Raw genomic sequence first — 22637 nt, 5'->3', positions numbered from 1 at the left:
TTTCTTGTAGAAAGCAAGTGCCAATTTCTTCCAAGAATCAATACCAAGAGTAGCCTTGTCTAGGCTTTTCAACCATTGTTTCGCGGTACAAATCAAAGAAAAAGGAAATAAGACCCATCAGATTTGGTCTTGAGTAACTCCGGTTTGGGAAATCGCATCACAATAGTCACAAAAAGTCTTCATATGTGAGTGAGGATCTTCACTAGGCATCCCTCCAAATTGACTTCTCTCAACTAATTGTATGAATGCGGATTTGGCAATGAAATTACCGGTTAAATGTTGTGGTTAGGAGTACCATTTGGTAGGTTCTCCTTGGTTGGTACGAAATGTGATGAGAATTTAGGCATTGTGGGTTGATTTTGTGGTGGGTTTTGTATTGGGTTATCCTCTCCTTCTCTTGCAAAAGGTTTGGTTAACTCAATGTTATTTGGTTGAATGTTCACAATTTCTCCAATACCTCTCAAAGTACCTCTAGCAAGTCTTCTATTGTTGGTCAAAGTTCTTTCAATTTCAAGATCAATGGGTAGGAAGTTACCTTGTGATCTCCTAGACATGCAAAATATCAAACAACTCGAAAACAATTAGAATAACCTTGAGGAGATTGACTTCCCCAAGTTAAAGAAAGACAGAACTAAACACAACTAATAAAAATCAAATCAAGTTAACACCGTCCCCGGCAACGGCGCCATTTTTGGTGTCGGTTTATAACTCGTCGTCAAAAGCTACCTAACCAAAACAATATTTATAACTTCACAAACTACTCTTAGCAAAGAGGTAAGTAAGGTCAGATCCCAAGGGACGGGTATTGATGTAGGATTTTCAATTGCAAATGGTTGTGTCTTAGGGTGTCACAATTTGGGTTGAGATAGGAGATCAACTAAACTAATCAACAATATAACGCAAAGTAATAAAAACAAGCAAAGTGATTAAAATGAGATATAAACAATTGATTAAAAGCACTAGGGTGTCATGGGTTTCATAGGGGATTCATGGGACTTGATCATACAAACATGTTTTCTACTAGATGCAAGCGCTTATTGTTGTGATGGGATCGAGTTGGTGTATAAGCTTACAATCCCTAAGAAGGTTTGGGTCCCGGAGCCGAATCGATTAGATTGTACAACACCTACAAGTTGACTTAGTCCTTCCTATTTAACTATATGCATGGTCTAATGAGACTCGAGTTGGTGTATAAGCTTACAAGTCTCATTGAAAAGATAAGTGATGGGTAAAAAAATGTAAGGATTCATAGGCTCGCATTTCATCAAACATAACATGTGCATAAGTTGAAATCACTACAAGCAAGCAAATTAATTATGAAAACACATTAGATTAAGCATGAATAAATCCCCATGTTGGTTTTCCCTAATTCCCCATTATCCCTAATTAAGGAAACTACTCACTCATTATCGAGTTTAACATGCTAACAAGGTTGTCAATCATACTAGCAAAGCAAAACATGATGAATAAATGAAAATGATTAACAATAATTAAACAAGGTTAAGAGAGAATTATACATATGAAGATGATTCCAAATAATAAAGCAAAGAATAATAGAAGTACTTGATGATTGATGGAAGGTTGTCAATCCTCTAAATATACCCAAATAATCTTCTAATTACCCAAAATAAATGAAGAACAATAGAGAAATTAGGGAAAGATTAAGTATTGAGATTTGTATTAAGACTAGATTAAAAGTTGATTACAAGATTAAGGAATGATTTGAACTTGATTAAAAAAGTATTCAGAGAGCGTCCTAATCTAAGTAGTACAATGGGGTATTTATACTAAAGATTAGGTACAAAGATTGGGGTTACTAAGGGCTTAAATGACTATTAACTACTTCAAAAAAATTGAGTAAATCCTCCTCTCGAAGAAAATGAGCATCTCTGTTTTGCTAGTCTCGCAACGATCTGTGCGTCTTGGGGAGTGACACGGGCTCTCTGAACTGTGATCCGAGCGGATTGGTCAGGACGACGCTCAGATCCTATGGCTGCAAGACGAGCGTCTTGTCTGGGAGACGCTCGGATGGTGGTGAAGGAAGACACTCGGATCATCTGTGATCCGCTCAGATCCCACGGCAGACTGCTTCTCTTCTTTTCTTCCTTCATAATCCGCGAGGATCATTCCGGGGATGTAAGGATCCTTTCGTCATTACCCATTTTACTTTATTATCTACATTGGCCTTCTAGTGATGTCTTCTCTTTGATGCTTGGTCATTAGATGCGATCAATTTAGCTCCATTTCGCCATATAAATGCAAGGTTAGAACTCCTTTCCTACCAAGGGGACAAAACCTCAAAGAATATGCAAAATGGGAAACTAAAGATAGTAAATGACCTAATTATGAACTATAAAGCATAGGAACAAGGTTAATTCGGGGACTAAATGTGCTCAAATATGAGTCACATCACTAACACAAGCCCCTAAATCGCAAAGGGCTTTATATATCGCTATACTACCAATATGACAAGAAATAGAGAAACTCCCTGGATCCTTTAGCTTTGGTGGTGAGTTAGCTTGCAATGTGGCTGCGCACTCCTGAGTGAATGCCACTGTCTTAACTTTATCAAAAGACCGCTTCTTTGATAAGATCTCTTTCATAAACTTACCATATGCCGGCACTTGAGTGACCAATTCAATAAACGGCACACTTACTTGAAGATTCTTTACTACCTCCATGAATCTCCCGAACTGTTGTTTAAGCTTAGATTTTTGTTGTCAGTGTGGAAAAGGTAGTTGAATTTTAATCAGCTCGGCTTCTTTTACTTTTTCTTGGCTCTTCGAAACATCAGCTCCACTCAGGGGGGGTTACTCGATCGAGTCTTGGGGTCACTCGATCGAGTACCCTATTTTTTTTCCAATGCCATAGCTGAAACACGATAAAAATCAACTTCTGGGGTACGTATTCGATCGAGCCCACCTGTACTCGATCGAGTACACATGGTTTTCCTCAATTTTTCGTCTTTTCTCTCATCCCGTGTTTTATTCTTGCAATTTTCATTCCCGTCATCACTTAGCTCAAGATTACCCAATCCCTTAGGATGTATATAAGGAACCTCATCTTCATCAATGGGCACATCCAGACTTTGATAAGTAGTACCGCTCCTCAGTGAAATAACACTAACTTGTTCATGTGCTTGTTTACCTTGAGGAAGAAGATTGCCAGGCTTTTTTGAGGGATTTTGTACCGCCAATTGAGCAACTTGAGTGTCTAACATCTTGTTATGAGTTATAAATTCAGAAACTTGAGCCATTTGCTTTTGTTGAATGTAACACCACGGCCCAAACCGGGTTGGGAGCGGTTACTTATGATAGCTCACCAGGCTGTGTACATGACCCATAGATCAACACGGGTCCTTTATAGCGCATTTTGTTCTCATTCATGTGCATCCCGGGAACCTTCCCAGGAGGTCACCCATCCTAAGACTACTCCCAACCAAACACGATTAACTGTGGAGTTCTTTTGCATAGATGGCCATAAAAGAAAGTGCACTTTGTTGATATGAGTAGTACTTCCAATCCCTTTAAGTACTAGTCATTTAAGCCTATCACTAGAACTTTTTAATTAGCGTGGGGTATTACATTGAATCATCAAAGTTTATGTAACACCCTCACATACCAAGGTGCCTGACCAAGACCACCCTAGCATGGGAGAGTGCTACCATCTGTGTTTCCCGAGGCTAGTATATCAAAGTTACCATTCCAACACAACAATTATTAAGGTATAACGAATTAATGCTTACATGTTCTAACACCAATTCTAAAAACAATGTTCACTAGTACTCAGACAACTGAAACTATAAAGATAAATCTCATGACAGCGGAAGCTAGACTCGAGTGATGACTCCCCATCTCGTCCCCAAAGCTAATAATCATCATCACTTGTCACAATCTGCTCACCATCCCCGAATGGATCACCACAGATTTTACAAAACAACAACGGGGTCAGTTTACTACATAATCAAAATAAGACAAGTAAGATAAGATAAACAGTTGATCATCATCCACCTCCAACTCCCAATCACAACATGTAACTGACTACACACTAAAGTGTGTGGCCCTGCCAGTGGGAGACCCCAGCCGTACCCACTTAAGCCCCCGCTCATCAATGAGCGATAACCCTGTCCATTAATGTGCACATCCCCTCCTGTGGCGGGTTCCACAGAGGGCGAAACTAGGGCGTGAAGCCACTCCCGCAAGTGACTCCACTCAGCCGAGGACGCACCTCACGAACATCACCAACAACCATCACAACACCACCACCAAACTCCAATCCAACAATAGAAGATAATCATGATATCAATCGTACAAACAAATACAATACAATCTTAAATCAATTAATCAGTAAACCGAGTAGGGAAACCCTACCTTTTCGCAATCCAAGCACACACAAGCAATCAATATCAATTCCCCATGACACCGTCACCTACACACAATAATCACATAATTCCAACTACCACATGCCACAACCCCTTTCCCCAAATCACAAATTAGGGCAAAACCCTAAAAGACAAATTAATGAAACTTATGAAATCAGAGGCTTACCGACACCATCGACGCAAGGAAAGAGGAACTGGACTCACGAACGATCCACGCAAATGAGAGAGAGATTTGGAGAGGATTAGAGTTACGTTGTACTGCTTAGGTTTTGTTAAAATGAATAGAAACTGTAAATCGCGTCTTAAATAACTATAATCCTTTCTAAATCAAACCGCAGAATTAATACCCGTCAGACCGGATACTCAGTCGAGTATAGAGTATACTCGGCCGAGTATTCCTAGGCAGTAAACTGTCCAGGAACACACGACACACTTACTCGGCCGAGTAACCCATATTTGGCCGAGTAACAGACTTAGAAAACCGTGGTATTATAGTTTACTGCAACTAAGCTTTCATCTCAGCCATATCATTACTTGGAGCTTGTTGAGGAGGTTGCATCTGCTGAAAACATCCTTGATTTTGTCTAACAAAATTCCCTTGTGGTTGATTACCACGATTTTTGGGAATAATATAGGCATTCTGCTACGAGGCTTGATTGAATACATTCTGACTTCTTTCAGGGAAGACATTGGAATAAGGAGTACCTTGCTTGAATGACTGAAAATAATAAACCTACTCAATTGTACTCATACATCTAACCGCAGTGTGGCCATCAATCTCACATATTTTACAGGACACTTCTGGTTGAACCATGGCATGAACCGTTTACTGCTTACCCAAAGACTGAGATGTCTTGAACTCGGCTATTTGAGCAGTTAAGGCCTTCATCTGTGCCGCGACAACATTATCGGATCAACCCCTCTTTTACTACCTTTGGGGTTACCGTACTCAGCAGTGTGAGTAGCAATTTGATCAATTAATTTCAATGCATTATCATCATTAGTATTGTCCTGGAATCTCCCATTAGCTGAAGAATCTAGCAAAGCTCGATGATCATCATACAACCCATTGTAAAACTGGTTGCAAAGAAACCACTTCTGAAAACCATGATGGGGAATTGAACGAACTAGTCTCTTGAAGCGAACCCATGCCTCATTCAAATCTTCAGTGGGACCTTGTTTGAAGCTAGTGATTTGGCTTCTCAAGGTATTGGCTTTCTGTGGTGGAAAGTATCTCCTCTAGAATGCAAGAGCTAAAGTATTCCGGTCAGTAACCCCATGATCATCCATATCTGAATCACGGAGCCATTCGGCCGCTCCATCTTGCAAGGAAAAAGGAAAGAGAACCTGCTTCACATGATCTTGAGTTACTCGAGCACTTAGTGGAATGGAGCAACAATAGTCAGTAAACTTCCCATATGCTTGGCAGGATCCTCATTAGCTCCTCCTCCAAACAAGTTTCGCTCCACCAAATTAATGTAAGATGGACAAATCTTAAAAGTGCATTTATCTGTAGTAGGGAGCTTGAATCCTTTCGGGATAGAAGCCAAAGTAGGCTCAGAATGACTGGCAAGAGTAGGCATCTTTGTTGATGTAAGAATGGGTATTGGGGGTGTCATAAATAGGCATGCCCACTTTGTAGGACGGTTCTTCTGGCGCAAATATGTGCTCCGTATCAATGTCAAGTATACTCAAGTCTTCTACTTGACCTGTTTCTCATTGAAATTTTTGTCTGTACCAAATATTCCTCTCTAGCTCAGGATCAAAAGGTACAATCTCTAACCTATCAGACTTGGGCATACACGAAAACAACAAGAAAAAATATCAATCTGTCTCAAGGAACTGATGCTCCCTGAGACAAAAGACAAAAATAAACACAAACAAACAGAAAAATTATTGCCTCCCCGGCAACGACACCAAATTTGAGAATGTTCTTTTCAGTCGTTAACCTATCAAAATAAATCATATTCTCAACTAACTAGTAGCTAGCAGTAAGAAAGGGTCGAATCTACAGGGAGGCGGTAATTAGCTATTTGCTAATATTTAAGTTTGTCTTCAAGGTAACCAATTTCTTGGAGTTTTGGTTTGTTTGACTATATCTAATTGCGATGAAATAAAATGTAAATTCAGATATATTAAAAGAGTCTAGAAATTCAGGTTCACTTAGGTAGTCATCCAGGGGTCAGATTTAATTCATTAATAGGGCTAATTACGTTGTATAAGGTTATATGATCGGTCGATTCAATATTCCCTTTATATCTAATTTAACATGCGGTCGCTATCATTAAGTCAGTCTATTCAGTTATCGCAGCCTATATTGATTCTAACCCGGTCGATGAAAGTCTCAATTTGTTAAACTAAGCAATTAACCCTAGCCAGTAGTTAACTAACTAGATTCAAGCGATACACTAAACAACAACGAATAAGCAGATTAACTGTTGATTTTTTAATCAAATCCCCCTTCTAACATCCTAAATTACCGTTCACCCTAGATAAATAAATTAGCTACGCATACTAGTGATAAACATAACAATAACAATAGTAGAAGACATGATTAAAGGCAATAACAAGATGAACAATAACCGAGGAAAGATTAACAATAGTACCGTAATTAGAGAGTTTTTAGATCAGAAAATAAGAGCAATAAAACTAAACTAAGGGTTTTAAGAGAGTTTTTAGGGTAAATATTACGTAAGTTCTAATTATGACGTGAATTGGGTATTTATAATAAAGATAGACCGACTTAAGGAAATTGCGCGGAAATTGCCAAAATTGGGTATACTCGATCGAGCCTAGCTGCACTCGATCGAGTACACACCCACTCGATCGAGCCTAGGTGCACTCGATCGAGTATCCTCCTATTTCAGCTCTTTTCTTCTCGTTGTCTTATTCACTTCTCTTTCTTTATTCTTCTAGATTCCCGTGCCATGCTCCGTGTATTCCTTCATGCCCACTCCGCGGTGCTACATTTCATTCTTTTATTTCATAAATGCATCATTCCTACATTAAACACAAAATAGCGGAAGTATCGACATTCTAGCATAAAAGGCATATAGTTAATATAATTTAGCACAAAAACCGTCACAAAAGTAACTAAGGGGAGGCATATAAATGTATATAAATATGACTCATCACCGCCTAATCTAACCCTAAACCATTTCCCGTACCACTTTCAATGTGTAGTAGGTATATTTTCAATGTGTAGTAGGTACATTTCTTGCAAATGCCCCTTTCCGATAATAAAGGAAAGTCTTTAGGGTTGGATTATGCGGATCCGCGTAGCAGGCCACGTAATCCAACCCTAAACCCTTTTCCGTCCCACTTTGGGAGTGGTTTTATGCACTATATACGTTTTTAGCTACTAGGTACGTTTACAAAGGGTCCTAAGTTCATACCTTTAAGTTATTAGATATATACCTTTAACTTATTATATACACTTTTTAAGTTATTAGATGCACACCTTTAGGTAGCTAGATGTACTTTTTAAAATTTGGACAAAGTATCATAAATGGCTAAAAAACTAGTAAATCTAACCATAAAGAATAATCCATATTAGCATATGCAACATGCATATGGTCTAAGTAATGGGAATTTATTAAATTCTTATGCCATTTTCTTTGTAGAATACGTGATTATCTCCAAATTCTTAATGATATCTTTCGACCTTATTTAAGAAAAACAAGTTAAGCTTGCCAACTTTTACCCTCTAGCATTCTGCTTGAAATTAGCTAAATGTGCTAATCTTTTAGCGATTGAGTTGAAATATTCAACATTTCAACCCATTGGAAATCATCTGAAATGGAGTAGTTACAAATGTGTGTTTACCGGGAATGTTCACTAGCCAAATGGAGCTCGCGTTTGGATCCACTCGTGGTCGATCTTTTCTAGCAACGACTCTTCTTGAGTGTAATTCAGGTCAGTCTTAGGCGTATTAGGTCGGTCTAAGACATATCAAGGGCTACCCTCGGATACACATGATATTACTACCAGATACACATAAGATTATTACTAGATACACACATCGTTTTTTGTATTCCGTCGTAATACAATGTGTATCCGGATTCCGGGCTTGGGTTTTATGTATCTATGATCTGAAGATTCTTTACGACCACCCACTTGACCACCAACACCAGCACCACCACACCTACTTCCAGCACCACGACCATAACCATCCTTGAACTAACCCTACAAACATCCCCTTCCCTGTGACATCCACTTAAACCTGTACCGGTGACATGACCGGCCACCTCAGACCACGACGGGGACATCACCTGTCACCACAACAAACAACCACCACCATTAAAATAACGATGTGCAACTCGGAACCACAACCCGAGTCCAAAAGCAACAGGGAACCACCGCACGAGCCACCATCTTCCTTCAATCCTCAAGTAGCCCACCATTCGAATAGAAATGCGAGATCTACAATAAACGAAGCAAGATTTCAAAAAAGTAATTACACCGTCCATATACGAGCACAACAGTACGCCGGAATCAGTTATGTTTTTTTTTTTGAAATTCAATCTAAATGCTAGATCTACAACAAACGAGGTAACATTTCCGAAAATTGATTATGCCGGCGAAGTAGTCAGGAAGCTTAGAGCCCGAAACTTGTCTTCCTCAACATTGACGAAAAACGCATAACTTGGTCGTCGGCGAAGTGAGTGCACAAGAAGAGCATTGATTTGCTTGTATTTTTGTGTGTGACAGGTGACGGATAGCTCTACCTCCGGCGGTCGTCTAGAAGTTCTAACGGGTGGTGGTGGATGAGGGAGAAAGAAGTCAGGTGTGGTGGTAGTTAGGGATAAGAATGAGAGAGAAAGAAGTCAGGGAGTTTAGTTTGGTTTTGTGCGATTAAGAGTGTTTTTATGTAAGTTCGTACGGTTCGCACCATAACTCAATTCGCACGGGATCCCGCCTCTCTCTCTCTCTCTCTCTCTCTCTCTCTCTCTCTCTCTCTCTCTCTCTCAATAGAACGGTGAGAACGCACTAGATAAACTAAAATATATGTGATACGCCTTTTTTTTTTCACCAAATCTCAGATACACTTTACGTTGTCATAGGTACGCTTTTTCCATGACTTCTAGTTACATTTTATAACAATGTAGATACATTTTTTTTTTATCTTTTTTTTATACACTTACAGCTACTAGATACATTAAAATATATCTTATATACACTTTTTTTTTTTTGTAAATCAAATCTAAGTTGCACTTTAAACTATCGTAGATACGTTTATTTAACCCGAGTTGAGATATACTTTATAACAATCCAGATACACTCTTTTTCGTCATAGGTACACTTACCCCAAATATAATTAATGTATTAATAATATAATTTATGTATCTTACAGTACACTGTCTTGCAAATCCACAGCTATAAAATTTAACATCTACAAAGTACTATGTACACATCTACAATTCTAAATGCACATTACCCCCTTACATTAACCCAGTACCTTCAAACATGTAGTCCACTAATATTAAATACATCCATCAATCATGAAATCAACAATGAATTAGTTGTATGCCATAATTCAACGTTTCGTCAACAACACCAAAATTTCGACATCACATTTCTCTAATAATCAAGGTTGAATTTAAATCCTAATTAATAATTTCGATTAGCACCACAGTGATGGATCTGATGAATTAAAGCTACTTACCCTGCAAATTAAAATTATTAAACACTCTCGTTGGCCATTGCTGGGTTTTTTGGTCAGTGCCCAAGGAATAGACGCCAATTAATGATTGTCGTAGTCCTAACCCATTACTGCTTGTATTTGGCAACACAATATGCATATTTCTTCCATCTTCGTTCTTCTTCATGAAAGACAACCCCGCAACAACAGCGACGTTTCAAAAAAAAAAACAAATAACGGCAGGTGTAGAGCATAAATGTCGGAGGTTAACTCGTGTATTCCAATGGATATTATGTCACCGTTCTTGCTGACGATGATCTTGAATGCGAGCAATCGTTTTCGGAACTTGAATCGGAGTTTTCTTCGAGTTGTAATTTTAATTTTAATTTAACCTAAATTAATAAATTAATTAACAATTAACAATCAAAATTAATGTAGTTATAATTGTAATTTGATGACTTGATTATGGATTTGTTCGTGGCAGTGGATGTTAGATGAAGAAGATGAATACAGTTATTGCTGTAGAGAAAGAAATGAAACGGCGAAAGTGACGTGAATATATGTATGATATGTTATTATTTATGGTAAGACTAGTAAGAGTGATCATTCTCACCGAATGTTCGTTCTCACCGGATCTCTCTCTCTCTCTCTCTCTCTCTCTCTCTCTCTCTCTCTCTCTCTCTCTCTCTCTCTACAAGAGAGAGAGATGGGGGGAGGAGATTGCATCAAAATGGAGGGCTAGAAATGAATCTAGCTAATCTTCCTCCCTAATCATTCCTAATCTCCTCCTCATTCTAATCTTATTCTTATCCTCCATGCACTCATCTCTCTTTCATTCATTCCAAAATCAAAACCACCTCTCTCATCTTCTCTTCCTCTCATCAACAAACCCCAAAAAAAAAACCAAAAAAAAACCAAAAAAAAAACAAAACAAATCTGAGAAATAAAAAAACAATAAAAAACAAAACAAAAACCACCACACACACCACCACTGCACCACCACACCAACACACCACGCACCACACGCCACTCCTCTCTCACCACCCAGATCTGCCGCACCCCACCACCCTACCGCCTTTCTCACCACTCACGGCCAAACCTCCCCCATACTTCACTACCGCCTGCCACCACCGACGACAACACACCCCTCACGCACACCGCCTGTCACCGCAACAATACCCACAAAATCTACACTTTTTTTTCTTTTTTCTTTAGCAAATGTTGATTTGTGTTTATGAATTTTGTTCTTCTCTTCCCTGTTTCGTTTTCTTTTTCTTCTTCTCTTTTTTATTTTATTTTTTTATTTTTTAGTTTTTTCAAAATTTTGTTTATGAATTTTTTTTCTTCTTTCCCAGATTTCGAAATTTTTTTTAATTTTTTTTTGTTTACCAGAACAACACCCGAAAATAGATCTCCTTTTTTTTCATATCAAATCTGTTTTTTTTTTTAAATAGATGTTGGTTGTTGTTGTTGGCGTGTTAGGTTTGGGATGGTGGTAGTAGTTGTGCTTGGTTTTTGTAGTGGGTCTTTTTTTTTGAGATTTTATTTGTTTGAAATATCGTCTTGTTATATATTTTGTATTTCAAATATCGTCTTGTTTTTTTTTTTTTCAAATCCCGTCTTGTTTAAATTTATTATGTTGTCTATTTAAAAAAGTGTAAATATTGTTGGTGTTTTACATCGTTTTTTATTTTAGATCTAATATTGTTGGTGTTTATGTTGGTGTTTAAATATTGTTGGTGTTTTACATCATTTTTTATTTTTTATTTTCGTTTTACATCATTTTTTATTTTAGATCTAATATTGTTGGTGTTTATCTTGGTTTTTTTTACAAATCTCGCCTTGTTAATATCAATTAAAATTTCACTCTTTTTTTTTGTTAAAATTACACTTTTTTCTTTAAAATTACACTTTTTCCTGTTAAAATTACACTTTTTTTCGTTAAAATTACACTTTTTTTCGTTAAAATTACACTTTTTTTCTATTACAATTACACTTTTTTTCGTTAAAATTACACTTTTTTTGTTAAAATTACACTTTTTTTTCGTTAAAATTACATTTTTTTTCTTACAATTACACTTTTTTCTGCTACAATTACACTTTTTTTGGTTAAAATTACCCTTATTTCTGTTATAATTACACTTTTCCCTGCTAAAATTACTTTTTTTTCTATTACTATTACACTTATTTCTGTTACAATTACACTTTTTTTGTTACAATTATACTTTTTCCTATTAAAATTATACTTTTTTCCATTACAATTACATTTTTTTGGGTTAAAATTACACTTTTTTTGGTTAAAATTACCCTTATTTCTGTTATAATTACACTTTTCCCTGTTAAATTACAATTTTTTCTATTACAATTACACTTTTTTCTGCTACAATTACACTTTTTTTGGTTAAAATTACCCTTATTTCTGTTATAATTACACTTTTCCCTGTTAAAATTACACTTTTTTCTATTACAATTACACTTATTTCTGTTACAATTACACTTTTTTTGTTACAATTATACTTATTTCTGTTACAATTACACTTTTTTACTTTAAAATTACATTTTTTTACTTTAAAATTACACCTTTTTCGGTTAAAATTACACTTTTTCTTGTTAAAATTACACTTATCTCTATTAATGACTAAAGTAACACTCTTGGACTAAAGTTAGACAGACTAATTTGGGCAATTTGGACTAACTAATTTGGACAATATGGACTAACTAATTTGGACTATTTTGACTATTTGAACTAATTAATGGAGTTATTTACGACTAAATTGAATACAATATTTACAACTAAATTTGGACTAAAATTATAGAATTTTGGACTGAAAATACACTATTTACGAATAATTTTGAACTAATAATACACTATTTACGACTAAATTTAGAGTAAATTACACAATTTGAACTAAAGTTACACAATTCATTTATTTTGAGTCATTGAGATTGTGAAATTTCAATCATTGTCCACTAAAGTGTAACTTAGTAAATTGATAGTGTGTGTATCTTTTATCATTTTATGAGTGTAATTTTAGTCCAAAAAAGTGTAATTTTAGTCTACAAATGTGTAACTTTAATCCACAAATGTATAACTTTAGTCTACCAAAATATAATTTTAGTCAACGGAAGTGTAATTTTAGTCAACGGAAGTGTAATTTTAGTCCATAAAAGTGTAATTTTAATCCAAATTGTATAACTATAGTCCAAATTTGTGTGTCTTTAGTCCAAATTGTGTAATTTTAGTCCAAATTGACAAATTTTAGTCCAAATTTGTGTAATTTCAGTCCAAATTGTTCTAACTTTTGTCCAAAAGCGTAACTTTAGTCATTGAGAAAGTAACCTTAGTAGAGATAAATGTAACTTTAATAATAAAGATAAGTGTAACTTTAATGAAGACAAGTGTAATTTTAAAGGAAAAAAGTATAATTTTAATAGAAAAAAGTGTAATGTTAAGGGAAAAAATTGTAATTTTAATGGAAAAGTGTAATTTTAACCGGAAAAAAATGTAATTTTAACAGAAAAAAAGTGTAATTTTAACGGAAAAAAGTGTACTTTTAACAGGAAAACAACTTTGATATTAACCAAAAAAAAGTGTAATTTTAACGGTAAAAAGTGTAATTTTAATCGAAAAAGTGTAATTTTAACCGATAAAGTAATTTTAATAGATCCTAAATCACACAATACCAAAAGAAAATTTTAAATACGAAATTTGGCAAATATATATAACAAGACGGATATTAACAAAGTGATATCAACAAGGAAAAAGTAAAAAATGAGATTTCATAACTAATAGATTTAATACTAAAATCAAACTATAATTTGTAAGAATGACAATAAACGGGAAAAAAAAAAAGACCAAAACATCAAAATTGAAAAAAAAAAGGGGGCAATGAAAATTGATCTACTTTAGTAGATCTAAGATTAAGATAAAAAAAAACTCACAAATTTGAAACAATCTTATATAGCAAGACGATATATGGAGAAAAAAACAACAAAAAAAATAAAAAGAACACCAAAACATCAAGTTTTTTCAAAAAAAAAAAAAAAAAAAAAAAAAAAAAAAAAACGTCGGGGCGGCGGCGGCGGTGGCGGCGGCCGGTGGGTGGTGGTCGGTGGATGGTGAATGAGGAAAAGATGAGTAAATGATTTATTGGGGTTTTTTGGGTTTTTTATTTGTTTGGTTTTTGAGGTTTTTTTTCTTGATTTTTTGGAGAGAATATAGAGAAGTGAGATATAGAAAGAGAATAAGGAGATGTGATAATGAGTTGATGAATGAAAGATGAGGAGGATTAATGTAGTTAATGAGAAAATTAGAGAAAGATGGCAAAATTAGAGCATTAACCTTAATTTTTGTGTTCTCATCTTAGCCCTCCATTTCCAAGATCCAATGGCCCATAATGGGACTTATCGACTCAAATGTAAGAGGAGGATATATATAATTTAGGTCAGGATCCAGTGAGAACCACCAACATAATGAGAACTGTGAGAACCCTTACTAAATCATCTTCAAATTTTGTTCCGAAAGTTTTGATGGATCATTTACCCTTAGTTTAGTTTATTCAAACACATTTTTAGTATAACTAAAGAAATTTTATTGATTTTATTAACAATATAAAATTACTGTATAAAAATACAATTAGGTATACTAAAATGGCTATAGATACACAAAAATGAATAGTAGGTGCATGAAAATTATTACATGCATGGAAATATTTACTAGGTGCATGAAAATATCAGGCTCTAGGTGCATGAAAACGAGTTCTAGGTGCATGAAAATTAATTAAATGTTTCTCGTCTCGATTTCCGTCAATAATTTATATTTTTTGGACTAAGAAATATGTTATCTAGTCATAAAATTCTATGCTGAATTCAAATACGTCGTTATTTTTTTAGAAAAAAAATTTATAAGGTGAAGTTCTCATGGTTCTCACTATGTAAGTGGTTCATAGGATCCCAAATCTAATATATATATATATATATATATATATATATATATATATATATATATATATATATATATATATATATATATATATATATATATATATATAGAAATGAGATCCTATAAGTCCTTGTTTTGATGTTGAGTCCTTAAGTCCTCATCTCAGCCCTTAAATAAGATCAAATGAATGGCTGAGATTAAAATAAAGCACACACTCACCCACCCACTTTTTCCCAATTCCCAATCTGATATACATTTCCCAATAATCATCATTTACTTTCTCTTTTATCCCTCATCACCCGTCTTTACTGTCTACCATCAACCATCCAAATTCATTTGAACATTCAACATCATTTTCCATATTTCTCTCTCTATATTCGTATACCTTCAAAAAAATTGTTTTACTTCCCTTTCCCATCACTACAATCATCAACAAAATTCAACAAAATAATATGTTTAATATTGCAAAATATTAAAGATACCTATGTATCTAGCAAAATGAAATTGCAAAATTCAAATTCGGATTACTTATATATTTTCGAAGATTTGACGAGTTTCGCATTTAACACAAGGTAATATTGTTGCTCTTTTGCAAGATTTGTTTGAATCAGAATAATTTTATTAATGAGTTAGTTTTTTGAGTGAAAAACGATGAATGCGTCATTAAAAATTTATTCAATTGAATTGTTTGTTTTGATAGAATTGATGAAGAGATTTGTGTTTATTTGTTTTAGATGTGAAATGTTTTTAATACTATTTTAGTTTTGTTGTGTTAAGTTATTTTACATTGTGATTTATTTGTATTTGTTCTTGATATTGTCACGAAATTTTAATTTTTTGCTTGTGTTTATTGTTTATATAAATGCAATTGATGAAGAGAGTCACGTATATAATTGCAATTGATTTGGAAATTGTCATCTAGATTTGTTATTATAAATAATTAGGATTCAGATGTCATGGTAGTACAAATTGAATCTTGCATCAAAATGTACGAATGGTAATGGCCTCACGTAGTTTTCTAACCATGTTATGCTAATGTGTTTTTTGATTGTCGATTGAATTTGGTAGATTGTTATTTTCGAACAAGGATCATGGCTAGAGAGATGCGGCGGGTGAGAGCGAGGATCGTCGCCGGAGAGACGCAGTCACAAGGGCTACCGTGACAGTGCGCAGGGAAGTTCATCGGCCGGATCCGGTAAGGCCGTTAATTATGGCGAGGTGGCTGGCGTCACCAATTTCCTTCATTAAGCAAATTTATGGACTAACTTCCTATTATTCATTGGGCTGAAAATTGAGGGGTCATTCCAAATCTTTTCATTTAGCCCAAAATACTTTCTATCTCTAAAATAATAAAACATACAACAGGCCAAATACACACACTCTCTCTCTCTAAAATATAGCAAAGCACATTCAACGTTCGTAACAACCAACATTCTTTTGCAGCTGTTCGTGCGTTCTACTCATTCAACCCAAATCTTCTCCATAAACTCATCAATTTGCAGCGATTGTTCGTAGATTTCAGCTAAACAATATACAACAACGTCGATTGAAGTAATTTCGATTAATTTTCAGGTAATTTCATTATTTTGATCAAAATTGAGTATATTCATACAATTCTGTCAATTCACTCATAAATTGATGATATCAGGTTCGAATTTGATCAAATTGAACGATTTCGTAAATAGAACGTTTGAATTTGACCAATATTTTGAGTGATTTCTTTTTTCTTACGATTTCGTACTACTTACTACATTGTTTTTGACGATTTTGCAGCTCTGATTGATATGGAGATTGTAGTTATCACAATGATTGATGATAATAGTGCTATTGAATCAGGTAAATCATTTTTTGTGTAATTATTGTAAAATCTCATGTTTTCTGATTCAGTTTGCATTTGTCAAAATTTCTGCTCGATTATTGTGGAATATATGGATCGATTTTGTATTTAAGTTTTTTTTGCAAGGTTTAGTTTATGAATTGAGTCGAATTTGTGAATCTTAGGACCTAATTGTGTGACTGTAAGAGTTGGTTGAATTGTTACTGTCAGAGTTTATGAATTGAGTCGATTTTGTTGTTTGGTGAATCTCAGACCTTATTTTGTGAATCTCAGACCTTGTTTAGTGAATCTTAGAGCTTGTTTTCTGAAACTTCGTCATCATATGTGGTTAGAATCACCTTTTCTGCTCTTTTACTTATTGGTGAATCTTAGACCTTATTTTGTGAATCTCAGACCTTACTAAGTGAATCTTAGCCAATGATGATATTGTGATAATTAAAACATAAGTAATATTCAGCAAACTTAAAAATCTTGTAATTTTTCATCACATAAAACTAGTTTTTGAACCCGTGCACTGCACGGGTGGTAACGAAAAGTATTGTTAGAAGTAAGAACTTATGTATTTTTTGGATTTAGTAAAGAGTTTTTTTGCAAACACTATCTAACATTTACCTCTTTTACAAAAATACTACCTAACATTTTCAATTTTGCAACAAACTGCCTAATATTTTTTTATTTTTGTCTAAAACTACCGAAACTCAATCACCGATGAATTAAGTCAATTTTTCGACTATTAACCTATATTCACACGTGTGAAGTTGTGCAAATATTGTGTTTAACCCTCTTCCTCTAATGGGCCCATTTCCTTTTTCCTTCTTTCATCTCTTCACTCTCAACTAATTAATAATCTCTTTACTTAATTTCCACTAATTCTAGCCTATCTTTTCCCCTACTTGATCAAGGTATATTTTTACTCTCTTTAATTATTTAATTGTTGATTAATGAGAAAGAAAGAAGGTAATTTGAGGGAAATAAATATGGGTTTATTTTGTGTATTGGAGTGAAAAAATGTATACAGTGAGAAATATATGTAGGGAAACATATAGCCAAAGACTTCTCACGTGTGAAATAGGTCAAAGGTCGAAAAATTAAGACATATTTCACCGGTGATTGGCTCTAGGTAGTTTTAGACAAAATTTAAAAAACATTAGGTAATTTGTTGCAAAATTGAAATGTTAGGTAGTATTTTTGTAAATGATGTAAATGTTAGGTAGTGTTTGCCAAAAAAACTCTTTAGTAAATTACTTTTAAAGCATGTTTGGCCTAACTTGTTGAAAATGAGTTTTTATTTTTTAAGCTTAGTGTGTGTGTTTGATCTATCTTATAAAAATGTTTTTGGACTTAAAAACACTTTTTGGCCAAACACAACATTTTCTAAAAGTTTTAAAAAAAATTCCTAAAAGCTAAAAATCCATATTTTTACCCATAAAAATAGAAGCAACAATTTGATACTTCTACTTTTGAAAAAGACACTTAGAAAATTAAACTTTAAAAACAAAAACTCATTTTTGAGAGGTGAGGCCAAACATGCTCTTAATTTTCTAGAAGTGTTTTTCAAAAGCAGAAGTAGCAAATTGTTGCTTCTATTTTTATGGGCAAAAAGACGATTTTTTGGCTTTTGAGAAATTTTTCTTTAACGTTTAAATAATGATGTGTTTGACCAAAAACTGTTTTTAAGGCCAAAAACACTTTTAAAAGTCAGGCCAAACACACACTAAATTTTAGAAAAAATTACTTTGTCTACCCGTACACTTTTGATAAGTTTATGTTGCTTAATTTTACTCAAATTAAAGTACTTTACTTTTTATTTTCTCGACTTTTTAACTTATGAAAGGTGAAATCTGGAAAAGTGGATATAAAATCATTGTAGATTTCACAACCTGCTTATTTACGCAACATACATTTAATTTATTAATTGTTGTACGCTTTTTTTCATATTACCCCTACTCTTTGTTCTCCTCTCAATTTTTTACCTTCTCTCCCTTTTCCTCTCCCACCCACCATCACCTGGACGCTAGGTAGCACATGTCCGTATTCGTTTTGGTGCTACCTAGCTTGGACGTCTAGAAACAGCATTCGCCATCTCAAACTGACCACCTCAAAACCCACCAGCAAATCCTCCACCGCATTAGTGATTGCACCAAACACCTCGGTCCACGACGTCCCTCTCAACCCATATCTCAGCACCTTATGAAACTCTTCATCCCATCATTACCCACCTATCGCGACCCCTTCCATATCACGACCTTCCACCATCAATATCGCTCATTCTTTCGCCTTTCAAGTCGCCAAATACTAACTTTTTAATTGTTTTTATTTAGTTTAACAATTACCTCTCAACATTGTAAATCATTTTGTCATGCAATACTGTTAATTTGAAATAATTTAAAATGAGAGATTGAACAATAAAACTAAAATGGATAAAAATATTTTTCTTATAACAACTTATTTACTCATTACCTTTTAATGTCATAATTTTATGCATTAATAGGTATTGTGGGGTATTATTTGTGGGTTGGGTGATTAAAATAAGTATTGTTGTGCAGTGAGGTGGGGTATTGTTATGGGGTAAGTGAATAGATGAATATAAGGAAAGGAGGAGAATTATTTAGAATAGGAGGGAGTATATAGTACTCCCTCCTATTCTGGATAATAGTCCCATTGTGGCTTTGTGGGCTTGACACGGGAATTAAGGAAAGTAGTTAAATAATGTAAAGTATTGTGGTGGGGTGAGCTAATTGGAGGGGGGGAAGATATTGTGAGGTATTATTGTGACTGAAGTGATTAAAATAAGTATTGTTTTGGGTTGAGGTGGGGTGGGGTATTGTTGTGTGGTTGAAGTGATTAAAATAAGTGTAAAAGTTTACCAAAAATAGACAATGAGACATTATTGTAAATATACGGAAATGGACAATGGGACACTTAAGTAGAATAGGAGGGAGTAATCCGTATTTTTTACATAAAATATAATTGTATGAGATTTTCTTAACAAAACTAAATAGGTTACTTTTATGTATTTTTTGCTAACAACTTATTTACTCATTACATTTTAATGTCATAATGTTATGCATTGGTAGTTAGATAATTTTTTTTGAAGTTACTCCAACTTATATAAATTGAAAATACTACTATGTATCTAAATTGATTTTTTTGAAGTCACTCCAACTTGTCATCTAATAACGACTCCCTCATCTTTCTTTAGTTTTTGTGTGCCAAAATTAAAGGCAAATAAATGACCGTGATGATAATTTAAACTCTTAAGGTGTATAATGGAAAGAACAAAAGTTGAATCAAAAGTCCTTCTCTAGTGTTGCTTGTGTGAATGGAGTGAATTCGGAGACTCTGACTCAAGGTGTAGTAATTGGAGTATCTTTATAAAATTGTGAATTAGAAGTTAACTACAAACATTATGAATGAACTAAAATATCAAGTTATCAATATGAGATATTTACGTGTTTTACAAACCCAAAATAAAAATAAAAATGTATTAAGGTCCATTACGGAGTCTAAGAATTGGAAAATACACCTTTTTGGATATATGTTTTATGCTCTCATCGACGAATCACACTTGAAATTTCATTTATTATAAAATAATTGCTTGTATTTGAAAGCTTCATCGATTAATTGATTTTTGTTTTGTTTTTATTGAATTTTATGTTGTACAATAGAAAAAAGAGAAATGATAAAACCGTAATCAAGGATAGTAGAAACCTGCATAGATGGAGCAAACAACTTATAGACTACTCCATATTAGTGACAATAGCCCTAAATAATTGAGAGAATCAAACAGTTTTACAAACATATACCAACAAAATAAAAAGCTCTTAAAAACTGCAAAATATTATACTTCCCTTGATTTATTGTGTGATTTTACTCAAAAAAAATAAGAATATATAAATATGCTTTCACCATATTTGCTGAGTTATTCTGGGTTGGCCAATCTTTTAGAATTCCCTTCCATTTGATTTTGTTAAAACTCTTAAGAGAGGACAAGCGATCATGGCAGCAATATAAATTTGGAAGAAAGCTTTTGATATTAATTCATCAAATCTTCAGAGTATGTAACATATACTTTTTTTTTTAGAGGTAGACATTTTTTCTTCATGTGAACCACATTGCTCTAAATCACTTAAATTACACTGCGTAAGATCTAGGAATGTGAGCAATAAATGATTATGTGAACATTAAAAGATTTGGTTCTATAAATTAATTAAAAAAACGAAAAATATATTACAAAATATCTCATTTAGAATATTTTTTTGAGGCAATCACGTAAAAATTAAGATTTTTTAGTTTGTTTTGGAGTAAATTTCGGAGTATCTTTAGAAAGAATCAATAATCATATGTTAAAAAATCAGCAACTTCCAGTTTTTTTAGCAATGTTTACGTGATTGCCTTTCTTTATTATTTTTATTTTTATTTTTTTTAATAAAGTGGAGAGTGACACATGGCATCTGAAGGGGCTGTGACACGTGGCGACCAACGGGGTTGGCGGTTATTGCTTTAATATAATATATGATTTCGCAGATTCATGGCTCTCGAATTAACTAAACAACAACATTCAAAAATAAAATAAATAAAGCTGATAATTAAATAAAAAGCTGAGAAATGATATTTGTTTAGTTTATCAATCACCCCCTTTTTGTTCGAGGCAATCCACATAGAGCAATGTTGATATAGCTATAGGTGTACCATTCATTTGCATCAGCGAGTGATCTTCCTGCGTGTTTAGATGAATATGGGACTCTTCTACATACCGGAGTGTAGTTAAAATATTTTGAATAAAGCCTAGATGCTATGTAATACTCCGTATTTATTTATAAGTCTTGGGGTACTCTATCGAGTAGCCCTTACTCTGTCGAGTAAGGGCAAGTTGCGAGATAAAATAGTTTCTGACCTGTTGGGTACTCGATCGAGTAGCTGGGGCACTCGATCAAGTAAGGGGGTACTCGATCGAGTACCTTGGGTACTCGATCGAGTGTCCGGTTTTACGGGGAGTTTTCTCGGGTTTTGTTAATTATACGATTAAGGTATTTAAGTTTCGTCGTCATTGTTTTAAATCACTTTTACAAAACCTAAAACCCTGTTTAAGAGAGAAAGCAACTAGTTCTTCTTCCTAATCGCATTCTTAGCAATTCCCGGAGTTCAGACGGTCAGTTCTTGTCGTTGTTTATACCATTGAGTTCCTTGCGTCGAGGGTAAGATCTACGTATCCTTTTTATTGTCTTTCCTTTGTTTTGGTTAAACCCTAATTTAGAGATTTGGGGGTTTTATGTGTAGTATTGATTTGGTAGCCCTTATGTGTTGTATGATAGGAGGAGGGTTCATAGAAGAGGCTTTTTGACTCAGCAGTAGAGACCGTCTCGTTGTGTGCATATCAGGTAGGATTTCCTACTCAGTATTAGTCCCATAATGGGATATTGGTGATGTGCTGTAGTTAGTTGTTTGATATGATGATTGTGATTGTGATTGTGATTGTGGTTGTGTTTGTTGATGGTTCTCGAGATGCGTTCTCTACCGAGTGGGGTCACTTGCGGGGAGTGATCTCACGCCCTAGTTTCGCCCTTCGTGGAACCCGCCACGGAAGGGGATGTGCACATTAATGGACAGTGGTTATCGCTCGTTCGATGAGCGGGGCTTAGGTGGGAACAGGCTGCGGTCCCCAGCTGGCGAGGGTGGTCCAGTGGACGATCGGGATTGAGATGATGGGAATTGGTTGTCGTGTGTGTGTGTGTGTGTGTGACATTAAAGTCGCTCTGCATTTATCTTATTGTTGATATATGTATTGAATTGTGTGATTAATCGACCCCGTTTAAATGTTTTAAAACTGTGGTGA

The 22637-nt window shown here is 34.5% G+C and overlaps 1 long non-coding RNA gene across 1 annotated transcript; it reads left to right on the top strand.

Moving 5' to 3' along the window:
• The first annotated feature begins 15192 nt into the window (after positions 1-15192).
• LOC141626230 (uncharacterized) lies at positions 15193-22185 on the top strand. The gene is made up of 5 exons (XR_012535843.1): positions 15193-15536; positions 16033-16159; positions 16408-16536; positions 16738-16800; positions 22117-22185. It is a non-coding gene; the product is annotated as an uncharacterized LOC141626230 (long non-coding RNA).
• Positions 22186-22637: the final 452 nt, after the last annotated feature.

The sequence above is a fragment of the Silene latifolia genome, chromosome Y, assembly GCF_048544455.1.
Source record: "Silene latifolia isolate original U9 population chromosome Y, ASM4854445v1, whole genome shotgun sequence".
NCBI lineage: Eukaryota > Viridiplantae > Streptophyta > Magnoliopsida > Caryophyllales > Caryophyllaceae > Silene > Silene latifolia.
The sequence above is the reverse complement of the archived record's forward strand: the minus strand, read 5'-3'. Positions and strand labels throughout refer to the sequence as shown.